Source organism: Hemiscyllium ocellatum, chromosome 19 (assembly GCF_020745735.1).
Source record: "Hemiscyllium ocellatum isolate sHemOce1 chromosome 19, sHemOce1.pat.X.cur, whole genome shotgun sequence".
Taxonomy (NCBI): Eukaryota; Metazoa; Chordata; class Chondrichthyes; order Orectolobiformes; family Hemiscylliidae; genus Hemiscyllium; species Hemiscyllium ocellatum.
The window spans coordinates 40,905,118-40,929,227 of NC_083419.1; positions in this window are offsets into that span (position 1 = coordinate 40,905,118).

The window sequence follows — 24,110 nt, forward strand, 5'->3', positions numbered from 1 at the left end:
ATTTTGGGTTAATATATACATATTTAAGTGACAAAAACATTGCTGTCAGCCTGGTGACCAGGTGAGGACACCAGAATTCATTTCCTAAAGAAGCCTAAAACAAAATGTTACCTTTGCCATGAAAGTACTGAAAGCACATTCTGAAGTAATGATGGCAATATTTAACTGCAAGCCAATGTATTTTCACTGTAGATTGCATTTATGTGAACAGGCAAAATACTTAGGCTTCAATAGGCTTGGACATTGAGTTGGATGGACCCAGAATTTCACGCTGTTGGCTGGCTGTGGGTTCCCCAGCTCCATCCTATCCATGGAGCATTTTCCCAGATGTCAGATGAGGATGGGTCAGGGGACAGATGTAGAATAACTGTGGGTTAGAAGACAGATGTGGGATGAGGGTGGGGTCAGAGGACAGATGTAGATGAGGGAGTCAGGAGGCAGATGTGGGATGAGAGTGGGTTGGGGAAAGATGTGGGATGAGGTGGTCAGGGGGCAGATGGGGGATGAGAGTGGGTTGGGGACAGATGTGGATGAGGGAGTCAGGAAGCAGATGTGGGATGAGAGTGGTCAGGGAAAGATGTGGCATGAGGGTGGATCAGAGGACAGATGTGTTGGGATATTCTTCTGAAGGGGCAGGAAGCCAGCTGAAAAGACATGTTGAGGTTGATTTCCCAGTAAGGTTCCAGGCTTCCATAAATGCTGGGAAACAACACAGCTACCTTGAGACCCTGAGGGGTCAGAGCTTCAGGCTAGCTTAAAGATCCTCACTGCCTGTTAGTTTTCAGGTATACAATATGTAGAGACTGGCTGCTAACTAGCTGAAGGAAAGGTGCTTTGTATCCAGTACATTTTCCCTCAATTGTCCGTAGGAACCTTCTGCTACTGCTGCTGCTTCCAAACTGGCTGCCACTGTTGAGCATGCCAAATGGATATTAATTGCCCTGTTTGGAGAAAACCAGAACTGTGTGAATGATTGTTCCCCTCACAGTGCAATCACGTCTTGGACCCTGTGTGAATCTGCAGGTGGATTCTTATCAGCAAGTTGGAGAAATCAGGTACTGGGCTTTCATTCTGGAGTGAAAAACCTGACACCCATTTCATTTCAATGTCCCAATATTGTGCACATCAACTTCAGTGTTGGGACATGACTTTCCAATGCATTGGCCCTACATTCAGCAATTGGTTAATGACACTGGGCAGCTTCTGAAACTAGAATCTACTCTCCAGGTTGGATTGCAAAGGCAGATAAAGAATGGAGCAGTCAGCAGCGAATAGAGAAAGCATTATAATCTGAACAAGTCCCAAATGATCACTTGGAAGATATCTAATCTATGTACTCAAGTGATAAAAAACTTCTGCTCGCACTGAATTCCTCAGGTTGGCTATCCTTTCTCGAAATACATTTTCATCAGCATCCAGGATGAAGAATGGATAACTGCTATCCGTTATACTCCTGACATCAGTGCATTCAAATGCCTCAGATGTTCACTCTTACTAGAAATTTTGAAAATTTGATTGTTTCTCTTCAACCAATTAATGAGCTTTTCAACAAATGTAACATATATCGATGCGATTAATGGAGTCTATAATAAGCTGATGTAATATTCCATCAGAGAGATGATGCCTGACCCAGCAGTGAGCCACCTCATAAGTGCACCATTCACATTCAAACAAAGCTGAAATTGACACTGCTTTACCCCGAAAGTCAAATATCTCTCTGATGAGTGTAACACTGTCACATTTGTTTTGAAGAAAGGTTGCACTATTCTTGTATTCTTACATCTAAGAAATGCCCACACAAGATTCCTACCTGAGAAGAACTAAATCCCAAATTCCCAAATGCCAAGATTTTTCCAAGCTTGGTGTCAGCAATTAGTATTGATCCATGCATCATTTCCCAAAGTCACAGTATCAGGCGAGTTTAAGAATGCTTCTTAATACATATTGTATCCTCAGATTAAGTTTTGGATTATCTTTCAGCCAGGATATATTCCAACAATGCATGGATGTATCATCAAGGAGCTTATAGGTTGACGCTGTACCACAGAAGGAATTGCAGCTCTCAGGATAACTCTATATGAGCATGGCACAAACCTACATTGACATTTGACAGTTGGAAAGAAAATGGTTTATTTTCAACAGAAATATGCATTGAATTAGCCTGAGCTAACCAATTTTTTTTTTGTTTTAATCTATTTGTCAATTATCTGATCCTCTCAAAATAGAAGACATGCAGAGGGTCCTTTCAGTGCAAAGCAAATATAAGTTATAAAATGACTCAGGATCTTTAACTGTTCATTCCCATAGATTGCAAATTTTGTGACCAAGGCATCTTCTCTTTGAGATCTTTACCACAAATACACAGCATACATTTGGTCAGAGAATCACCAGCATATTTTTCATTCTATCATAAATGCTTCATCATCCAGTGAGTGTGTACTTCAGCATTATGATTTCTCTAAGATTATCACAGTGGAAATTGATGCATCTGGAAAGACCTCAGAATATGTCTACTACAGGAAAATAAACTTGTGTTGTGTTTGGCTCTAAGATTCTTGTAACCGTTCAGGTTAACTACTCTAACACGAAAAGAGAGACTCTTGCTCTAGTTTTTGGGATACAACTGTTTAGTATGTATCTATTCGGTAAGCATTTTGTTGTTCTTCCCAACCATAAACAATTAAAAATGATTTATCTGAACTGGAAGATAGTCTTAACTTTCATCACATGAATTTGGTGACTGCTGAACACAGCAAAATTCATCTGATGATGCAAAACTATAAAAGATACCAACAAGGTCATCATTAGCAGGTGGCCTACACTCATTTAAAAGGTCCCTGAGCCAATATGCTCTTTCTAGTCATTCATAGTTAAACTAAAAGAATAATTCTGCAAGTTCTACCTCAGGACATGCTAGACAATATTCACTTAATTCAAATAAGTGTGGAGAAAAATCAGGTTTATGGCATGTCATTCCTTATACTGGCCCAGCATGTTAAAGATTGCACTACAACACTTACTGACACTGACTTGTTGACACTTCAATATGTTCAGTGTACCTCAACAAATTGCATCTGACAATAGTCCACAGTATACAAATGCTTTCTTCCAAGGCATGTGCAGGAAACAGAGTATTTGATATATTACCTCTGCTCCTCAATACCTTCAGTTGAATGGTCTCACTGAATTCACTGTAATATGCTCTATTAAAGTTAAAGCACCTTGCTAAATTTTCAGATTGTTATGTCAAATCTGCATGCTACTGATCTAGGCAATAGTGTACCTTTACCAGCAGCTGTCAATTTTAGGAGGCAGAACCACCCAGTTCTTCTCTCCCAGCACTTTCATCACCCAAACCTATGTGCACAATATTGCTGGAAATAATGGAGAATATACTACAAAAGGATAATTAATGAGCTTGCAAACAGTTATCCCTCATTGAATCAGAAAATTAAATAGTTGAGAGTTTCATTTGAACTCCTGTGTTCATGCTAAGAAAAGACATTAAAATTGTCCAATCTAAGTCATATAATGTTGTAATGAGCAATGGTCAAGTCTTGCATAGAAATCAATGACACATCCAAACTGTATATCATCATTTACCCTTCGCAGGCTGATGACTTTGATACTGAAGGTATCATGCCAGACAACCCCAACACATCTACCACAAATAATACACATTCATCCATGATGACAGAGGGCACACCACAGAGTGAAGTTATGTAGTCAAGACATGATAGCTGTGTAATAACTAGAACCAGTTGTGATATTTGTTTGTCAGAGCATTATCTGAGTGTCTAAAGACAATTTATCAATATAAATGTTGTCAAAAAATGGTTCCAATCCTTTGAAGGGAAAAGAGGGAGGTGTTTATTATTGCACAAATTCTAAACAGGCAGTTACAAGACAAAACGACATATGATAATGATTCAGTATAAATGAACCTGCCTCACCTTTAGGCACTTTCACTTTGGTATAAGTTAATGTAGTGTCTTCAATCAGTCAGCTAAGAAATGTGCAATGTAATCAGTAAGCACAGAACCCAGACTGTGTACAAGTCGATGATATTGTAGCCATGTAAATATTTAGTGCTGTTAATAAACTTCAAGATATCTAACTCAACAAATATTTTCAAGTCTTTTTTTGAGGGACAGATGTAATGCTTTGACTTTGTGTCTTCTTTTAGCAATGTTTAAGCTCCATACAATAAAGAGTTAATTGTCTTTTGGTGGAATTATCATTTTGGCTGTGAGTTTTTTTTATGTAATATAGTTGAAATCCAATAATAGCTTCCTACACTGTACAAAAGAATAGTGACAAAAGTTATAGGTTAATATTTCACTCAGCTGAAACTTACCTAAAGAGGACAAAATGTACGATGAAACAAAAGAAATTTAGTTAACATTTAATGCAATATTCTAGAAAATATGACTTAGATTTAATTGTCACAATTTTCAAAATTAGGACTGTGATCAATGGACGCATACATCAATGTGTCAATTCTCATATAGCTGAATATCTCAGAAGCCTTTACAAACCAAAGGGAAGAGTAATTTATCCAAAGAACAAATTATTGTAACTAGCATATGCATAACAAGATGAAATTCATTGTATAAGTGTCAAGGTAGTATATTGACAACAAATTAATTATATACCTATGATATTGAAGTACAAAACTAATACAAAACTTTGTATTTCTGACCTCTCCTTATTGAAATAATGAATCCATTATGTAATACCAATTATAATGTTGTTTTGCATAGTTCTAAAGAAGGGTATGAAGCTGGCTAATCTAATAAGTCACTGATAATGTGAAATGCTTTTGAACAGTGTCCTTGCCAAAATTTATCCTTCAACCAGCTCATAAAATGGATGACCTGGCTATTTACTTTATTGTTATTTGTGGGACCTTGCTATGTGTATATTAGCTATCACATTTTCTACAATGCAATAGTGACCACATTTCAGAAGTAATTCATTGGCTGTAAGACTCTTTGGGAAATCCTGGGTCATGAACAGCACTGTATAAATGCAAGCCTAGGTTTTCTTAAAAATTCTTCTGTAGAGTTCTGCAGCTGTTTTTTTTCTGTAAATACCATGAGGATAAGTTGAGACTTGCTCATTTCTTGATTGAAAAAGATGTGTGGCAGCAGATGGAGCAGCACAATTATTAGATCTGATTCAGAAATATTTATTTCACCCTTGGACTTGAGTGTCTCCTGGCTCCACATTAAGGTAAGAAAGTTCTAAGATTTGCTGATCAAATCTGAAAAACTGAATGGCAATTAGGTGATGGGCACTTAGCACTTAATGAAGGCCCTACTGATGAAGGGGTAGACAGGCCATAAAATTACTATCAGTTCCTAGATTAATGCACATGGTAACTAACTTCTCCACTGTTTCTCTTGCTTTGTGCTTCAATTCAGTTGCTTTGCCTTTTCTCCAATACCCTATGTTGCTCTTTTTCACAAAGCTCTTTGTAGCTGATATTGTTGTATTGGTAAAATTGTGGAATTATGCTTATATTGTACACAAACAGTCCAATGTTAAAAACTGGTGCTGTCAGAGATGTAACATATGATTTTTAATTTATTAATTGTGCATATGTTTTCTCATTAGCTAGTTGAGGTTGATCTCTACTCTCTTTAAATGGTGCCATGAAATAACTTGCATCCACTTGAAGTGGTAGATATTGCCCGCTGTTTAACCTTTTATCTGAAATGTCATTTTTGACATATCTGTATCCTCTCAGTAGTGTACTGAAATGTCAGTCTAGATTAGGCATTCAGACTCTCCAGTAAGCTTGAGATTCAGCCCATCGCATTCTAACTCAGAGGCACAAATGATAACATTGAGTCAGAGATAATTCAGGAAGGAATATTCCTGAACTTGGAGAAGTGCATTTAAGTCAAATTATTTGTCTCATGATATTAAATTTCTAATGTAAAGGTGTCTACAAAACTTTGAGTTTCCTGAGAGTCAAAAAGTAGAAGAATAATGAGGAGTGCTCATTGCAAAATACAAATAATCCACTTACACATTTTAGTGTGCTTTGTGATACTTTATCATGTGTGGTTGAACTTTGTGATGTTGAGGCTAAGGTACAGTGATAGGATAAGGGAATTTTATAGAGCATTGCATCCACTGCAAGAATGAGTGCCCTCAAGCAATCATTATATTGCTGTTCTGATTGATTTATGTGAGCTTATTTAAATCAGTATGTTTTCTCACTTGAGCTCAAATTCTTCCACTTTCTCAATCTTTTAGAGATTAACATCTTTAAACTAACCTTATCTGCCTTTCCTTCCTCGGGCCTCAATAATAATTCATCCAAAATGCTGGAACCTGTTCATTTATACTGATTCTCTGAAACTTCACTAGCTCCCTGTGCTCGAAAGCCTCTTCACCTTCTTCTTCAGTCGCCCAGCTTGGCCTTTCCCATTTAGTCTCCCTTTGTTGATTTCTCCAGTTTATCTCTTCAGTCATCCTTCTTCATTCAGCCACTACGCTCTCCTCCTCCAGAATTCTTTACCCATTCTTTCCACCACTTTCATCTCTACTTGTAGGTTTCTTCTCACAATCATAACCCTCAACAATCAAATGGTTATGTATCCTCCCCACTTTTGTCACTTTATGTTTCGTATCCATTGTATCCTTTCCCTACTTATTTTATAAAGACATCTTTTTGCATTTGAGAAATGTTATAAGTTGTTGCTGTACCTCTCTGCAAGCTCCTTATAAACAATTGTTTAGCTTTACATACATCGCCGTGAATGGTGTTATAGTAAAGGTTATATATTTTTGGCTAATTTAAAATAGTGACTGCTTTAAATCTTGTCATTAAATATCATTAATTTAAAACCTACTGTTGTTCAGATGCCTTTACCATGCTTTCTTTGATATATTTATTGCAATGTTGAATCAAATCAAATGCCCTGGATGGGAGAACTTCATTAATTTTTAATCAAAATACACTGTTCATGATTTAACTCTTTATATACATGATGGGCAATTACATCGAATAATTATTATAATAATTATCCTCTGTTACAGATAATTCAATCAAGCTAAAACAACCAGTGAAAGGATATTTAAGTGGCTAAATTTGTTTACTGAGTTCTCAGGAAGGGTCACTGGACCTAACACGTTAATTGTGATTTCTTTTCATAGATGCTGCCAGACCTGCTGAGCTTTTCCAGCAATTTCTCCTTTTGTTTCGTTTATTGAGTTATCAGAGAGGAGCTGACCAGTTGTAAACTGTAAGGAAAAGACAAGTTAGTCAGAAAGTATTGTTGATTAAAAAAAACTTCAAACATATAGTTATTATGTTAAAGAAATTTCTGGAAATACTCAGCCAGTTTGATAGCTGTTGTGGATGAAAGGTCATTGACTTGTAAAGTCTATTTTGTTTCTTCTCCATAGATTTTGACAAATTAGCTAACTATTTCCAATATTTCTATATTGCTTCAGCTTTTCAACTTCCACATTATGTTGCTTTCATATTAACTATCAGATCACAACCAGCAAGATCCTGAATTGACTGGTTTATCATGTTTGCGGACCCAGACTATTATTTAGACTTTTCAGTTCCCTGTTCATATTAGTCAATGTATAGCTGTAACTTTCTGAAACATTTATCAATCTATAACACACGATGAATAAATGAGTTTGTGGACTGTACAACTAATATGGGGCCTTCTAGTAGATTATAGCTCTGAACAGATGCCACTTGTCAGGTTGAGAGGAAGTATTGAGAAATGGATGATATGCAACTTTTAAAATCAGACTGAAAAATGTCAATTATAATGAAATCAGTACTATCTAAACATCCCCTCTCCACAGAAATGTTGGTGAAGATCAACAAAGCACTTATCTAATTTTGAAGATAATGACAGGCTAAGGTGAGAGATGGGGGTGATCAAAGCTCTCAAATCCATTTGAGTTATGTCACTGCCAAGTGAACAGAACAGAAAGAAGAATAATGACCTGAGCAGTGAAGGTAGGGTAAACATTCTCAGAGGTTCGATTCAGAACTCAGGTTTTCATTAGAAGTATTAATAAGCTAAATTGTCTAGACAATTCTGCAATTGTTCTTGTAAAAATTACTTTTGATACAAAGGAAATGATTTTTTAAAATCTCCTGCTTGTAGCTCCTCCAGCCAGGAGATCTGTTTTCATGGTATGCCAGGCTCCTGTGTCTTGTATCATCTTCATTTATCCACTGTAACACATCTGGATCCAGCCTGTGACACCCATCATTTTTTAATCTACTTCTTTTCAAATTGAGATCTGACTCTAATTAAACTATCACTTCCACTCACACTAGATTCATTCATTGCTATAATAACCATTAATTCATTTTCTCTTAATTTTCTCTTTTGCATCACTTTCTAATTTAACACCTCAGTCAGATTAAACCCTTCCCCTTTTAAGGAAAACAACCTGTTTGTTTTAACCCCTTTAAACTCCTGTAACATTCTTGTTAACCTGTACTGCACGCCTTGCATGGTCACCATATTGTGGTACTATGAGGCTGTGGTTATGTTGTGGGATTGGTATAAATGAGAACTGGACTAATAATCAGAAAATGAGAGCTTAAATCTTATCAAAATGTTTAAGACTTTGAACGTAGCTCTAAAAAATTCTGAAAATACAAGCTTATATCAACAAAAGTGATTGTCTGCTCAATGTTGTAAATTTGACATTAGTTCACAAATTCCCTTGAGGGAATGAGACCCACACTTTTAACTTGCTCTCATATGATAAGTGAGTCCTGTCCCACACCAACATGGTTGAACCTTTGAGGAAACTAAGCAAATCATTACATTGTATTACACTGGTGCCTACTATTGTCTGTTTTGTACTTCTGTTTATTTTTAACACCTCTTCCATTTTGTTAGGTTTTCTTGCATGACTGTTAGCTTTTACTTTTACCTTGACCCTCTGTTATACTTCATAATTAAGATAGTAACTTCACTGCTAAAGTGAACTATTTGTTTTTTAGGTGCATGTTTTGGTTTTGTATTTCATTATATTCCTGGATATGTTCCACTATTTGTAGATTCACTCATTAACATTTCAGTCCAGTTGACTAGAGTAAATTTACTTCTTATCCCTTCTACATTTGCCTTACTTGTATTTAACACTTTGCGTTGTGGCTCTCCTATCTCAATCTGAAATCTAATATCAACTTCAAGAAAAAAAGCTGGTCTTCATTCCTGAGGTCACAGAGAAGGTGTGCGACTTACTTACCCTTGTTCTGGACCTTACATCACTAGAAGAACTCAATTGCCATTATCAGCGAAAGTCACCACAGTCCTCCATTTCTATGCTTACAACACTTGTCAGGTAAAGGAAGGTGACATAGCAGTGTGAGCTAATTGATAGTCCACTGATATATCCAGCTGGTGAGGGATGAGTTATTCACATAAACTGCACAGTCCATAACCTCCTCAATGGGCATTGTACATTAACATGAGATAGCAATAAATCTTTACTAGGATTTCACAGGTGCAAGGAGCAGTCAACTGCATCCATCCGTGCCCTTGTCGAGAACATAATCAACTTTCTGAACAGCAAAGTGCATTTAATGATATCAACCACATATTCATGCTTCCAATACATGCTATCCAACCAGCTGCAACAAAATAGTCGCTGTGCAGCTGAATGTCCGGGCCATACCTTTGTCTACCAGTTCGTTCTTGTTTAGTCTTCCATTACCTTGCTTGTGTTTGGCAAAAGGCCATCAAGTTAAAATGCTAACTTTAACTTCACAGATTCTGTCTGATATGGCAAGATTTTAGCATTTTCTGTTTTTATTTATTATTTAATTTTCTACTTGATCTTTGGAAATACCAATATTGAGATTGTTTTCTTCTCCTCAGCATAACTTCAGTCATGTTGTGATAATGGCAATCACCATAAAAACAGCAATAATTAACGGTATAAAATCAGCTATATATTCTGTCTGTATATTACTCTCCTTACATGTTACAATTTTATTTCAGAATATCTTGATGTTTTACCAACCACAGCTGTACAAATGTTTCATCTTTCTCAAGCTCCTTTAATATTCAGGTTACCTTTTTTTTAAATAACCAATTTCACATGGGGTTACACATTGGCTTAAAATCTAAAATCTAAAAAATAGATGCTTTGTCCTAAATCCTGAAAATGCCTTAGTCATGTGCAAAGTTATTCCCAGAAAATTCATATTCTTACTTGAAGTCATGGAGATTTTCCCTCACTCTTGCATCCAATAGTCTATGCACCAAATACAAAATAAAACTTCAGCAGAGACCTCCCCAAGATGATTGACTTGAACAGAGTTAAAACTGAGCTCAATAATTTGACATTGGAGAATTTATAGTTGTTCATACCTTGGTTGTATAATGGAATTTTTAATGTTACTTTCCAAGCCAGTTTTCCAATGCTATTCTGATGAAAAGAATAAGAAAAACAATGGGCATAACTGGGAAGCTGTCAAGAGAAATAGGTGTAAGAAATTTGGACCAGATTGATTATGCAAGTCAAATAGAGAGAGTCAATGGCTGCCTATATGTATTGTTGTGCAGTTTCTGCTGAGATATCTGAAAGCGAGTGTGTGGCCTTCAGTCTACCATTCAAATAATCCTTAGAATGGAGAATATGCCACAGGGGTTTGATAAGTGACAACAGTAACATGTTACATTCCTTGATGGTTGTGTGGATGTGTCCAAATGAGTTTGCATATAAAAAGAGAATTATCTCTTTCTTCAGTTGAACCAAGAACTCTACCAGAGCATTTCTAACCTGCCACCTGGAAACCTTCAAAAATTCTGCAATAAGACTTTGTGTACTACTTACCTAGTTAATCAGGAAAAAAAAATGTGGAGTTAAAAGCTTGTCTAATGCCTTGCCAGTTATAAAACTGCCAAACACCTAAATCACACTGATACCTACCAATCCCAAACATCTAACCAGACCCCCCATGACAGACACCTGACCATTCCAAAGCATATCTTATCCACAGCCCCTACTTCTAGACACCTGGCTCCATGCACAACCCCCTGTTGCCCCCAATTCCTGATCATTCAGCTAGCACAGAAGTAAACTTACCCTCTATACCATGCCTCACAATGGACATATGACTAACCTGAGTCTCTGTCCTAGCCCCAAGACACCAAATCCCCCATACCTGAACAATCCTACCTAACACCTAGACTCCCTCATCCTCCAGTTGTCCTTGTCCTCCTGTTACCCTACCTGCTCACTCATCTGCCTACCCACTCCCCTCATTCACCAATCAACATAGGTACCTTCCAACCTAAACTTCAGTCACCCACTTGGAACACCACCCTGTCATTCACATGGCATCCTAACACCTCACCCATATATCTACCATCATATTCACTTACTTGGCACCGTAACATTTCAGCCACAGTGGAGGCCTAGCACTCTGCCATTTCACCCACTTAGTACTCTACCTCGTTATCTATGTGCTATCCTTCACTCTTACCTACCCATGAGCCACTCTAACCACCACCACCACCACCGCGCACCCCCCCCCCCCCCCCCCACCCCACACACACCCCCACCCCCTCCTTTATGGAACTTACCATCCCTCAGTAGCTCAAAATGGTTTTGGAACTTTTAAATATTTTGCTTTCTTTATTAAGCTAGCTATTGCCTTAAAAAGAGGGTGCGGTTTCTTTGACAATTCACTCTGATGCTACCCACATGGCCTGCAGATCTGAATTGGCCATCGATGTAGAAAAGCCATGGGAAATAAAATGGGCAATCGTTGTCTGTTCTAGATCATAGAATAGGATTTCCAAACCTAGATCAGATGATTCAAACTGTTAATAGTTTATTTGAGATGTATTTTACTGCGGCTTCATCTTGTCACAAGGCTGTATTGATCACATCACATTTCATCACAACATGTGATCATTCTTTTTATGCATTCATGAAATATGGTCTTCACTATCTGGACTAGTATTTAGGGTCCATCCTAATCACAGATTAACCCCTCAAACCGCATTCTCATTTGTTAACTCCAGATGTTCCTCTGTGTGTTTTTTAATCATTGAATTTCTTCATTTTTTGATTAGTAAGAATGTGCCAGCATAGTGTGTATAGTATCCTCATATGGGTTTTTTCACCTTTTTGAATCCAGGGACTCTAGTTGGCCGTTTGCAACCTATTTTTCTAGTGTTGATTGAAATGTTTGAAATCAGCGAGAATTAAATTTAGTTAGATTTATGCAATACATTTTCTGACCTCATTCCACAGTGCTTGTCACTTATCTCAAGAGGGTTGAAATATAAAAGCAACGATGTGCTACTGAGACTTTAGAAAGCTCTGGTTAGGCCCCATTTGGAGTACTGTGTCCAGTTTTGGTCCCCACACCTCAGGAAGGACATACTGGCACTGGAACGTGTCCAGCGGAGATTCACACGGATGATCCCTGGAATGGTAGGTCTAACAGATGAGGAACGGCTGAGGATCCTGGGATTGTATTCGTTGGAGTTTAGAAGATTAAGGGGAGACTTAATAGAGACGTACAAGATAATACATGGCTTGGAAAGGGTGGCGCTAGGAAATTGTTTCCATTAGGTGAGTAGACTAGGACCTGTGGACACAGCCTTAGAATTAGAGGGGGTAAATTCAGAACAGAAATGAGGAGACATTTCTTCAGCCAGAGAGTGGTGGGCCTGTGGAATTCATTGCCACAGGGTGTAGTGGAGGTCGGGACGCTAAATGTCTTCAAGGCAGAGATTGATAGATTCTTGTTGTCTCGAGGAATTAAGGGCTACGGGGAGAACGCTGGTTAGTGGAGTTGAAATGCCCATCAGCCATGATTGAATGGTGGAGTGGACTCGATGGGCCGAATGGCCTTACTTCCACTCCTATGTCTTATGGTCTTATGCTTCACCATAAATGTGATATTTCTTTGGAGTCATTACTGTTATAAGGCAGAGACATATAACACCAATTTTAATTCAGTGAGGGCCCTCAAACAACAACTAGTAAGTGACCAGATCATCTGTACTGCTGGTGTTATGTGGAAGACTGACTAGGCAACTAGAAGGATTACTCCTGCTCATTCTCAATTAGTGTCAGTGAAACTTGAGGAGTCAAAACTGTACATTTATAAAATGCTCCTTTTGTAGTGAAGCACTGTAAAGTATTGAAATCAGGAGCTCAAGTTTCTAAAGTTTAGTTTCTAAACTAATGACCCCAAAGTCAGAGGCAAATAAGAGTTAAAAATCACACAACACCAAGTTATAGTCCAACAGGTTTAATTGGAAACACACTAGCTTTCCCGACACCGGCATCTCCAAATCGCAAATAAGAGTGGTAGTATTATGTAAAAGCTAAGAATTAACACAACAGCTTGAGAAATACATTTTAAAACTGAGTCTGTATGGGGAGCTTTATTGTAAGAATTGAAATTAATGTTATTTTTCAAAAGATAAAGTGAATTACTCTGGGGATAGCTTCTTGACCTGTTGACCATGTGTAAAACAACTGCAGCAGATCAATTCCCTATCATGGGAATGAATGGAATGAAAATTGGACAATTCTATAGCTGGGCAGTCCACCCACAGTTAACAGTTGCTATCTTTAACAGTTGAAATGTAATTTTTCTTTCCCCAAAGAAATATAATTTATATTTATACTCTTCTGAAACTTGGGTGCAAATTTTGCTTGTTTTACTTTATTGCAAGTTGACAATGATCCCATTGATTGTAGATTTTGTATTAATCTGTTATAATCTTTGTCAAAGAAAGACAAAGAAATGTTTAAAAAAAGAGTATTTGAAAACTTTATATTATCTACTATTTATTTTCTAATGGCACACCCAAATGTGGATATAAAAGAATATTGGAGAATCAAAAAGGGATAATGAGAAAAAATTGGTAGCCAATGTAAAGATGAATCCTGAAGTCGCTTGTAAGTACAGCAGTAGTAAAATGATGGTAAAAAGATGACTAGGGACAATTAAAGACCAAGAATAAGATTTAAAACATGGAGGCAAGAGGCATTGCTGAAGTGTTAAAGCTAAGAAGGGATCTGCTAGATATAATAAAATTACGAAAGGTCTGGGCTGAGTAGATAGTGAGGAACTGTTACCATTCACAAAAGATCAAGAATGTGAAGACTTAGATTTGAAATGATTTTCAAATGTAGAAAATATGATGTGAGAAAAATCTTTACAGTGGTGTGGTCTGGAATGGAATGCCTGAAGTGGAGATGGGTTTAATTGAGGCACTCAAGAGGATTTAGGATGATTACCTGAATAGAAATAATGTGCAAAGGTATGGAGTAAAGGTAGACAAATTGCACTATATTACAACACTCATTGGAGAGCTGATGCAGACACAATGGACTCAAGTGCCTCTTTCTGTTCTATAACACTTCTGTGAATCTCCGAAATAGTAGAATGCAAAAATGACACACTGCTCCAACTAAAGTTGTATATCTGAAATTGGAACTGTGTATATATGTTTAATCAATGATGGTGGAAATAAGACAAAAGGAGATGAAGAGAAACCTATTCCTCGATATCTGGCAATGCTGCAACAGAGTTCGTGAATGATGGTCTTCCACAGCTCAGCACTCAGTAACACAGCAACAAGCAGAGAATATGCTGGTGAAACTCAGCATTTCTGGCAGTATCTGTAGTATCTTACTTGTGACTGGGTTAAATACATTAATATCTGTAGTGATTGGAACCAGGTGGACCTCATTGACTATGAGATCCTTGATTGGGGTTGTTAACCTGGGCCAGTAAGAAAGCCCTGGCTGACCAATTAGTATCTCCTCAGTTCAGGGGACTGACTCTAAGCTGGTTGGGCTACAGCTAGTGTACTGTGCACAAGTAAATAAAGGGTGAATTGGTGATGGGATACCAGCCTCTGTGCAATTATTTCCATATCAAGTCAATTTCATACAACTGATTCGTACTTAGTGATTCTTTTAGTGTCATGTTATTGTCATGTGGCATATATTAATTGTCATTGCAATATTTTATTGTGACTTATTACCTTTAAAAATAACTGCCTCAAGTTTTGTTCCTAGGTTGGGTGCACAGAGTAGGAAAAATTCCAGCTTCATGAACCCAACCTTCTAAATTTGGATTTCCAGTTTCGCGGTGCAGACTTGGTAATCCGGCAAGATGCTAAGGGCTTCAGCATTGTATACAACATTTTAACATACAAGTTAAAAAAGAAACCATCCCTCCACTCTCAATTCCCCACTCTGTCAACCTATGCCCTGCACCCATCTCATGACCCCCGTCAGCAAATCTTGGGTGCCACCCAATTGCCCATCACTTATGGTCCCTCATGTTTCAAATATCCCCAGTATTCCATATGACCCTTATAACCCCTTTGTCGGCTTTGTGCTTGCTCATATCTCTCACCTGCTACACTTTACCCTTCCCTTTCCGTGTCAGCTCATAAATTATGTAGCTTGGGCATTAATCCAGTCTACTGATTATGTCACTATTGCAAAAATGCACATTCTCACTGAAACAATAATTCAAAACAGTGAACTTTCAGGTTCAAATCGCTTATGAAAACAAATATTTTACTTAAGAATTCAAAAACTCATGTAAACAAATGGGTAATTCAAATGGTTAATTCCTTGTGTCAGTTAACATCTCACTTAAGCACTTAAAAATTAATAAATATTTCAATTCAGTAAGAATTGTCCTTTAACAAGTAACCCATTATGAAAAAGGATCCCAACCCTAATCCCTTAGGTGTTCTGTGATCAATGGGGTACCTTAGCTCTTCAAAGAGATACCCTGGCTTTTCATAACACAACACACTGAAAACTGACCTACCCTTGGTGGTATAATCTCCACACATCCTAGTTCCAGACACCAGAAACTCCACAATCCCAATTCTCTGGAGCCAGCTGGTTAGTTGAATTGCCAGCTACCTCTGGGAAACACACATGTGTGATTCATAGCCCACCCTCCGAAACTGCCCTTAGGAAATGAGAGGCCAGGTTTGGTGGCAGAGCCTGCTATTCTGAACAAATTTCAGCACTTATGCCATGGAAGTACTGCTCCCTGTCCTGGCAAAAATTGAAGCCAATATTTTCTTTTCTTTAGTGAGGTGAACACCCCCAGATAATGCTCTAAGAAAGCTGCTAAACCTCAGTTAGAATTTAATAAGTTGGGTATGTTCCATATGAATAATGTTTAATGAAGATAAAATGGCTCATACCTTGCAGATATCTAAACAGTAGTAGATATTTTAATTTACAAACTCTGGTGTGTCCCAGCTTAGATTGCCACTGTGACATGCTATGCAATCAAGTAATCATACATCACTGAAGGAGATCATTTGGCCCATCGTGTCCATGTCACCTCTGAGAGTGTAATCCAATTGATTCCAAAAACTCTCGTACTTTCCTTTTCATTTTAGAAGTGTTTCCATTCCAAGAATATATTGAATTTCCTTTAGAAAGTCAATCTTGAATTTGCTTTCTCCAATCTTTTGTTATTCCAGATCACAATACCTCGCTACTTAAACAAATAGGCTTTATCTCACTTCAGTGTGAAGGCTTTCAATGAGCACAAGATGTAATAAAGTACAAGCTGAATGTTTTGGTAAACATTCAATCATGGGTTGTGGGCATCACTTTATTGTCCAATTGAAGTTGCCCTTGAGAAAGTGGTGGTGAACTGCCTTCTTGAATTGCTGCAGTCCATTATTCCATTTTGAGACTTTTTAGCAATTGACTGGCTTGCTAGACTCTGTAAGAGGACAGTTAAGAGTTAATCACATTGTTATGTGTCTGAAGTCACATGTCAGCCAAACCCAGTAAAGACTATGGCTTCCCTTCTCGAAAGGGCGTTGATGAACCAGATGAGACTTTCCTGACGATCAACAATTATTTCATGGTCGTCATTAGACTTTTAATTACAGACATTTACTGAATTCAAATTTACCATGTGGTGGGATTAATATCCTGTTTTTGCATTACTAGTCCAGCAACAATACCATTAGACCGCCTTCTTTCTTAATTGAAGCATTTAAATTTGATGAGTTTAGGGCAGTAATTACTAATGGAAGAGTTCATTGCAATACATTACATTGCACCATGTGTGATGCAAAGAACTGGCAATTTTATTAACTAACTGATGAACAGAATAAAATAAAGGTGAAGACAGAAGAAGACATAACGCTTAGATGCCACGAAACGTACTTTAATATGTTGTGCACTGTAGGAGGCTATAGAGATAAAAGGTCATGAAAAAGATTTTTAAAATTCCCAAGTGTAGATTAAAAATTGAGTTGGAACACCTACAATTTTTAAAGTGCGATGTGCAATCACAGAATATAAGGATTGTGCCATTTTTCAGATTTCCTAGAAGAAGAATATTCAAGATTTAGCCATGGGCCATCAATACTTAAACAATAGTAAAATACTACATTTGCCAGGAGGTTGAAATAAAAGCAGAAAATGCTGGAATTACATAGCAGATTTGGCAGTATCCATGGAGGAGAGCAGAGTTAAAGTTTCAGATCCAGTGACCATTCTTTAGAATGCAAGATTATGGATTTATCCTGCAGTTCAACTCATTTTGAGCTCATTTCCCTCGAGAGCTAACTGCAGTCGCAGCAGTGATCACTGTTCTCACACAGCTGGTGGGCAAAAGAACTACCAGCTGTTTGATTGGCCAATAGTTCTCTAATAGAGGTGGAAGGCTCTCCTCAAGCCATTTAAATATCTGTGGGTCAAGTGGCCAACCAGGACCAGGCTCACCTTTGACCTCTATGACAGAAGTGTATCACTCTCCCTGTCTGTGTAGAATCCAGTCTGTGATTTAGAAAGCACACTGGTACCACCAAGTGTTTGAGGTCTGAAACTGCAACCCAAATACTTCATTTTACAGCTGGCAAGAGATTTTAGCAACAGGAGCTGCTTTGTATTCTACTGTATCACTGATCTATTATTGTAATGGTTGTAAGTTAACAAACCAAAACTCCTGCACAACTTCTGGAAAAGACATGCAACTGTCTTAACATAGTATCAGCTCCTTAATATGACAGTCATTAGGGAGGTGCCCCTGTGAAAAGACTTATTAAGCAAACAGTTAAGTCAACTTTCTTCTCTTCTTATCCTGAATGGATATCATGATAAATCTTTAAAGGTAAACAATAATATCTCAGATTGACATACCTTGGCACTCTCACATCTGTGTGTGACATAGTCTTCTACCTTTATATTCTGGAGCTTGGCTTGAATCTCATGTGGGTAAAAGCCACAATGGTTTCATTCAAGTTCCATTTCATCTAACAAGTGACATATTATTTTTGCCTCTGTGGCCACTTGAATATTGGGCTCTTCAAGATAAATTTCAAAATTTAGCTCTGATTTTTCACCACAGATGCTGACAGACCTGGAAACAGGCCATTTGGCCCAACAAGTCCACATCGACTCTCCAAAGAGTAATCTCTCCAGACCTATTCCCCTGCCTTATTACTCTACATTTCCCCTGACCAATGCACCTCTAAGTTCATATGTTCCTATCAATGTGCTCTCTGCATTTCTCCCACAGAGTATATGACCATAGTGTAAAGCAACGTGGTCTGGTTTTCAGGTAGCTGTTAAATCTGCATGCTACTCCTTTAAGCAACAGTTCACCCTCACCAATAGCTGTCATGTCTGGAAGATAGATCCACACAGTTCTCCCCTTCTAGATTCTCACCACCCATCCATGTGCATGACACATTGTTGGAAGGAAAGGAGAACATGGTACAAAAGCATGATCAACAAACATGCTTACAGTTGTCTCAACATGAATCAGGACAATGCATATGAATTTAAGGTTTTCATATGAACACCTGGGTTTGTGGAAAGATACTGTCAGTGTGTCTCCACTCCAGGCCACATGTTGGTGTAATGAGCAATGGTCAAATCCTGCAAAAAACAACAGATCTCATATTCAATCTGCATTTATCAGTCACCCATCAGACATGATAACAACTTAGATACAGAAAGAATTGTGTCAGACAACAACTACACATCTTTAACAAATGATGCATGTCTTTCCACAACAACAGCACACCAAACAGAACATACAACACCAAGTTGTGATAAATGTATAGGGATCAGATTTGGTTGTGTTGGACATCCATCAAGATGTTATCCATATGTATAGAACAACATATTTATGTACGTCCTTGTACATGTTATTGTGAAAGCATTTCAGTTCTTTGAAGGGAAAATAAGTGACATTGTATTATGGCATAGATGCTAGACCAGACAGCCCTGTACCTTTAAGACATTTACATGACATCACAACATTTGGCATTCTGGTATAAAAGTTCCTGCTCACCTTCAGTTACTTTTTCTGTGCAATGGAGTCCATGTCAGTTTACCATCAGGAAGCACAGAACCCAGACAAGTGGGTAAGGTTGTGATATTATGGCTATGTAAATAGTGTTGTAAATAAATTTCAAGATAGCTAACCAAGCACAACAAGAAGTATATGTCACATGGGCTGACATGCAGAAAACTATACAGTGCATCAATAATTACCATTCCTTCACTGCAATTGATTCAAAATCCTGGAACTCCCTTTATTATAGCATTATCGATATACCTACACTATACAAACTGCAGTGGTTCAGAAGACAGTTCAACACATATTGCCTCTATACACCACTACCTTCTCATTGTTAATTAAGGATGGGCACTAAATACTGGTGCAACTAGTGATGCCCAGATCCAAACAAATGAAAAAAAGGATTTTAGTGCCCAACAAGTGAATAATATCTTGAGACTATTTCCAAAAGTAGCAATGTTACATCCTATCTGCAAAACTAGGACACAATCTCAGCAACAATTCATAAAACAGCTGAATGATCATTCTCACATTCTTGTTATGATTTTTCTCTCAGTATGTATCATTACAGAATATTCCAGATTGGTCCCTATTGGGATTGGTGTGGCACCAGAGGCTGAAGAAGAAGAAGCAAAACTACATCTGTTCCACTCACCCAGTCCACACACATCTCCCCTGGAAATGTTAGAATGGAGGATGGAGTTGGCAGTGCAGATGGCAAGTCATTAAACAGAGGTGGAAAAGAGCAAGAGCAATGTTTTTGAAAGAATGTGTCATAGGACCTCATTCTATTGACTGACCTGATCCACTTTCTCTCCTTTGTGCCTTACAACTAAGTGTCTTTGTTTGCAGCGGAGACTTAAATGAACCTGAATCAATGAACCTCAAAACAGATCAATCACATTAAGAAAGCTAAAACTCAAAGACATCAGTTTCAAAAGGCAATACTTATCTGATCAATAACATTGTTTGTGGGAAGCAAAGACAACCCCTAGGAAGCTGTAAAGCTTCAATATAATTTGGATCCTCTAATGACCTTGGAAACATCCTCATTTCTACTGTAGGAGCATAGACTATTTGCAAATTGCTGACATACACAACAGTAGTGCGCGATTGATGTATAGTACACTCTTAGGATTTTCAATTGCTGCCTTTGTACTGGTAATGTACACATGCAAATATGCATATAAAATTACACATATCAAACAAAATTATAATTTGACACTGACACTATGGGCTAAATTGGTTAAGTGGGAAGCTATTTTGGAAGACCCATTAAAACAGACAGTATAGAAGGTGTCAGCAGTCAATTGGGTGAATATTGGGAGTGGATAGAGATTTCATAATATTGTAAGAAGGTAGTGAATGGAATTTCTCTTTTAAAATCAATTTGCTTTTATCCCTTTCCAAAAATTCAGGTGTTTTGCAATTTTTTTCATGTCCAAAGAGGCTGATGCTTTCAAACTGATTGTTAGCCTTGTTTTATTGTACCCTTTATTCTCTCCTTTTTGTATCACTATCCATTAGATGTTAAGCCATTCACAGTACCTTAGTTATAATGCCCAAAAATCAAAATGTGATCTCTTATCATTTTGCAGCACTTCACAGTACATTGGAATTCTACCATTATCTTTATGACTATTTCCCTTTGTTGGCAACCACTTGTGAGCTTGATTGTAAACACACAGAAGTGAAAATGTGGTGACAACTGACAGTGGTCATGAAATCAAAAATGTGCTTACATTAAGGTTAATTATTACCTTCCTTTGTTTCATGTTGTGCTTCTCAATGGCTTCCATGGCAAATAGAAACAGTTTGTTCTGGAATTCTGGTCACATAGTGTTTCAAGCTATTAAATAGTTAACTAGCCACTGATGCCTAAAATGGGAAGAGACATCATAATCAGAGTGAATTTAAAAGCATTTGTTGGGCTATGCTGCCCTTTTGTTTCAGATCTTGTTCCCAGCTTCATGTTACCAGAGACAAAGCATTCAAATTGATCCCATTTAAAAATGCAATGATTAATGTTCTGATTAAAAAGTTTGGGAACCATTGTGAATCATTGCATTACTGATTGTGCATTACAGTGCTATTTTTTGGAATCTCTAAAAGCCCCACCTCCTCTTTCTGTCAGTTCCAATAAGAAGCAAATCCTAGCTTGCAATACTTTGACATCAATGTGAATCTACCAATTGTATCAGATTTCTGTTGTTCCAAATATGCTGAAGAACTGGGGTATATATATAATTACCAATGTAAACTGTCACACTCTGCAACTGGAAGAAAGATCTAGAATGTGATTTGAAATTCTCTCCCTTTATATTAATTACATTTTAAATTATATTCTTATAAAGTGTTTTTTTTCAGGCTACAAGGAAAGAGCTTCATGATATAAACATGACATTGTGGATTATTTTTCTGATCAGCACAAGGCTTGTCATCGATGTTACAGGTAATTTAGTGACACATCCAGGATATTTTCTTCATTGTTGATTATTGATGAAGAATAATGTATACTTAGAAGCAAGTAATAGGAAATGCTAATATACTATTTTGATCCTTTTAACTATTGCATTATGTTGTTTATTCACATTATAAAATCATTTCATGCAAATTGCTCTAGCCAAAATGGGTAACTATGAGAAACTTGTGCAGGCATGGGAGAAAGTTGGGACAAAATAGACATAAGTTAAAAGCTACTTTTGAAATCTAAGGCTACACAGTTCCTTGCGATGCGATACCAGTAGTTTCAGGGTCACTGGGAAATTACTTTACCTGCACAGAATAGACAGTCACAAGTGCCACAGTGTCTCACATGCATGTTCACAGTTTGAGGTGGCATTTTCAAGTTATTTTCATGCTCATTTCCAGTACAATTCTGTTAGAGCTGGAGAGGTGGACGGGTGTTAGAGGTGGACAGTGAGTGGAGGTGTTGGAATTTGCCATTTTGTAAACAAAAAAAGGATGTTTTCTTTTCTGGCTTCTTACAGTGAGTGTTACATTCACCCATACAGAAGCCAGTACATTTTAACTCTTGTATCATAGCAGCCGCTAAAACTGTGTTGGTTGCAACTAAACTATCAACCTGGAAAATCTCTGTGTGGGAAGCATCCATCCTTGACAGCAATTATCTTGTAAGCAGTGGGCAGAAGTCCTGAGCAATATTCCCTCCAAACTGAGTGAGTATGACTGTAGAAACAGAACCTGTACAAGCAAACTTTCAGATGTGAAATTGCATGCTAGTACTTTGATCTTAAAAGTACCATTTAATGTGACTAAACGGAGGTGTTCTGCAGGCAGAAGTGAACATTGCAAAGCAAATTAGAGATTTCTTGAAGTGACAGGATCTTAAGATATCGGGTTTTCCATTATGGGTCATCCTGTCTCTTACTTATTGGTCATAGCATTCTGCTCCTGGTTTTTTTAATTGATTGTCCATCTTCAATAACTTGCTCACTGTACTTAATCGAACAGTAATTACTCTTTGATCACTAATCAGCCAATTAGGGGAAAATACTCTTACACAGTGGAGGCTTCTGATTGTCATCTAAGATGGGCAGCAGTGTTCAGAAGCCACAAAGGGAATCCTCCTGCCATGTCATGTGTAAGGCCAAAAACTCTACAATGTAACACAATTCCAAAATAATTCAAGGTATTATGTAAACTACTCTTCTTTTGTCTTCATCCAGATATAGTGAAGACTGTGTACTTCTCCAAATGAATATTACAGTACAGAATACCAATGATAATGCTTGGACTGTGATTTGTTTGGCAGAGTAACTGCATGTCTGATGAGTCAGTTTTAAATGCGCCATAACACCTTGCAAATTTAACTTGCTTGTTTAACATAACTTATGGGTTGAATTTTTCTATAATGTACTTAGTAGCTCTTAAATTTCAGACCATCCTTGTTATGGATCAGATATTGTAGGTTATCCCTTAAGATGCGTAAAACTCCAGTTATATCTGATAGCACTGTAATGCAGCTAGTTAATATTTTGGAGAAATTAAAAAGTCAGCCGGTCAGAGAAATTGTTAAATCCAGAGAGGCAGAAAGCTTGATCGTTCGTGCAATGTTACAGAACCCTGACTTGCTTGATTTCCACAGTATTCCAGTTGCTGAAAGCACTTTAAATTCTCATTTGACTGGAGGTATGACAATGGACAAATCTTACATCCTTTCCTATTATATCAAGGAACCATGATTGAGGACTTTAACAGAGTTCTTGAGGAATTCTGCTCTTTTACAGCATGATAGACCAAACAGAATTTCCATTTACTGGGAACAGATGGTGCAAATTATATTTTTAGTTGTTAAACATGGCGGTGAACCCCTCTGTTAATTAAACCAAACACCCAGAAAGGCTCTCTTCGCCTCATAATCTGTTGGAATATGAGTGACAGAGAACTCCCAAATTCCACTATTTAAAGAAAATAATATCAATTTATTCTTGAACTCCAAAAGTGAACATTAAATAACAACTATTGACAACTCTAAGCCCTGCTTTCTCTTTACTGCTTATTATCTGCCTCCAACTCTGGAACAATATACTGTTCCAATGAAACACTCATTAAAATTACATCACTTAATTTCATTGTTGGTGTCTCTCTCTCCTTCCAGCTGAAGATCCCCTCGGTTGAAGATCCCCTTTCTTTTTCTGTGAATATGTTTCATATAAAAAGGTACCTTTGGCAGAGAGTGTTTGGGTCTGTCTCGATGGCAATTACTCTGTCGATGGCAAATATTCTGTCTGAC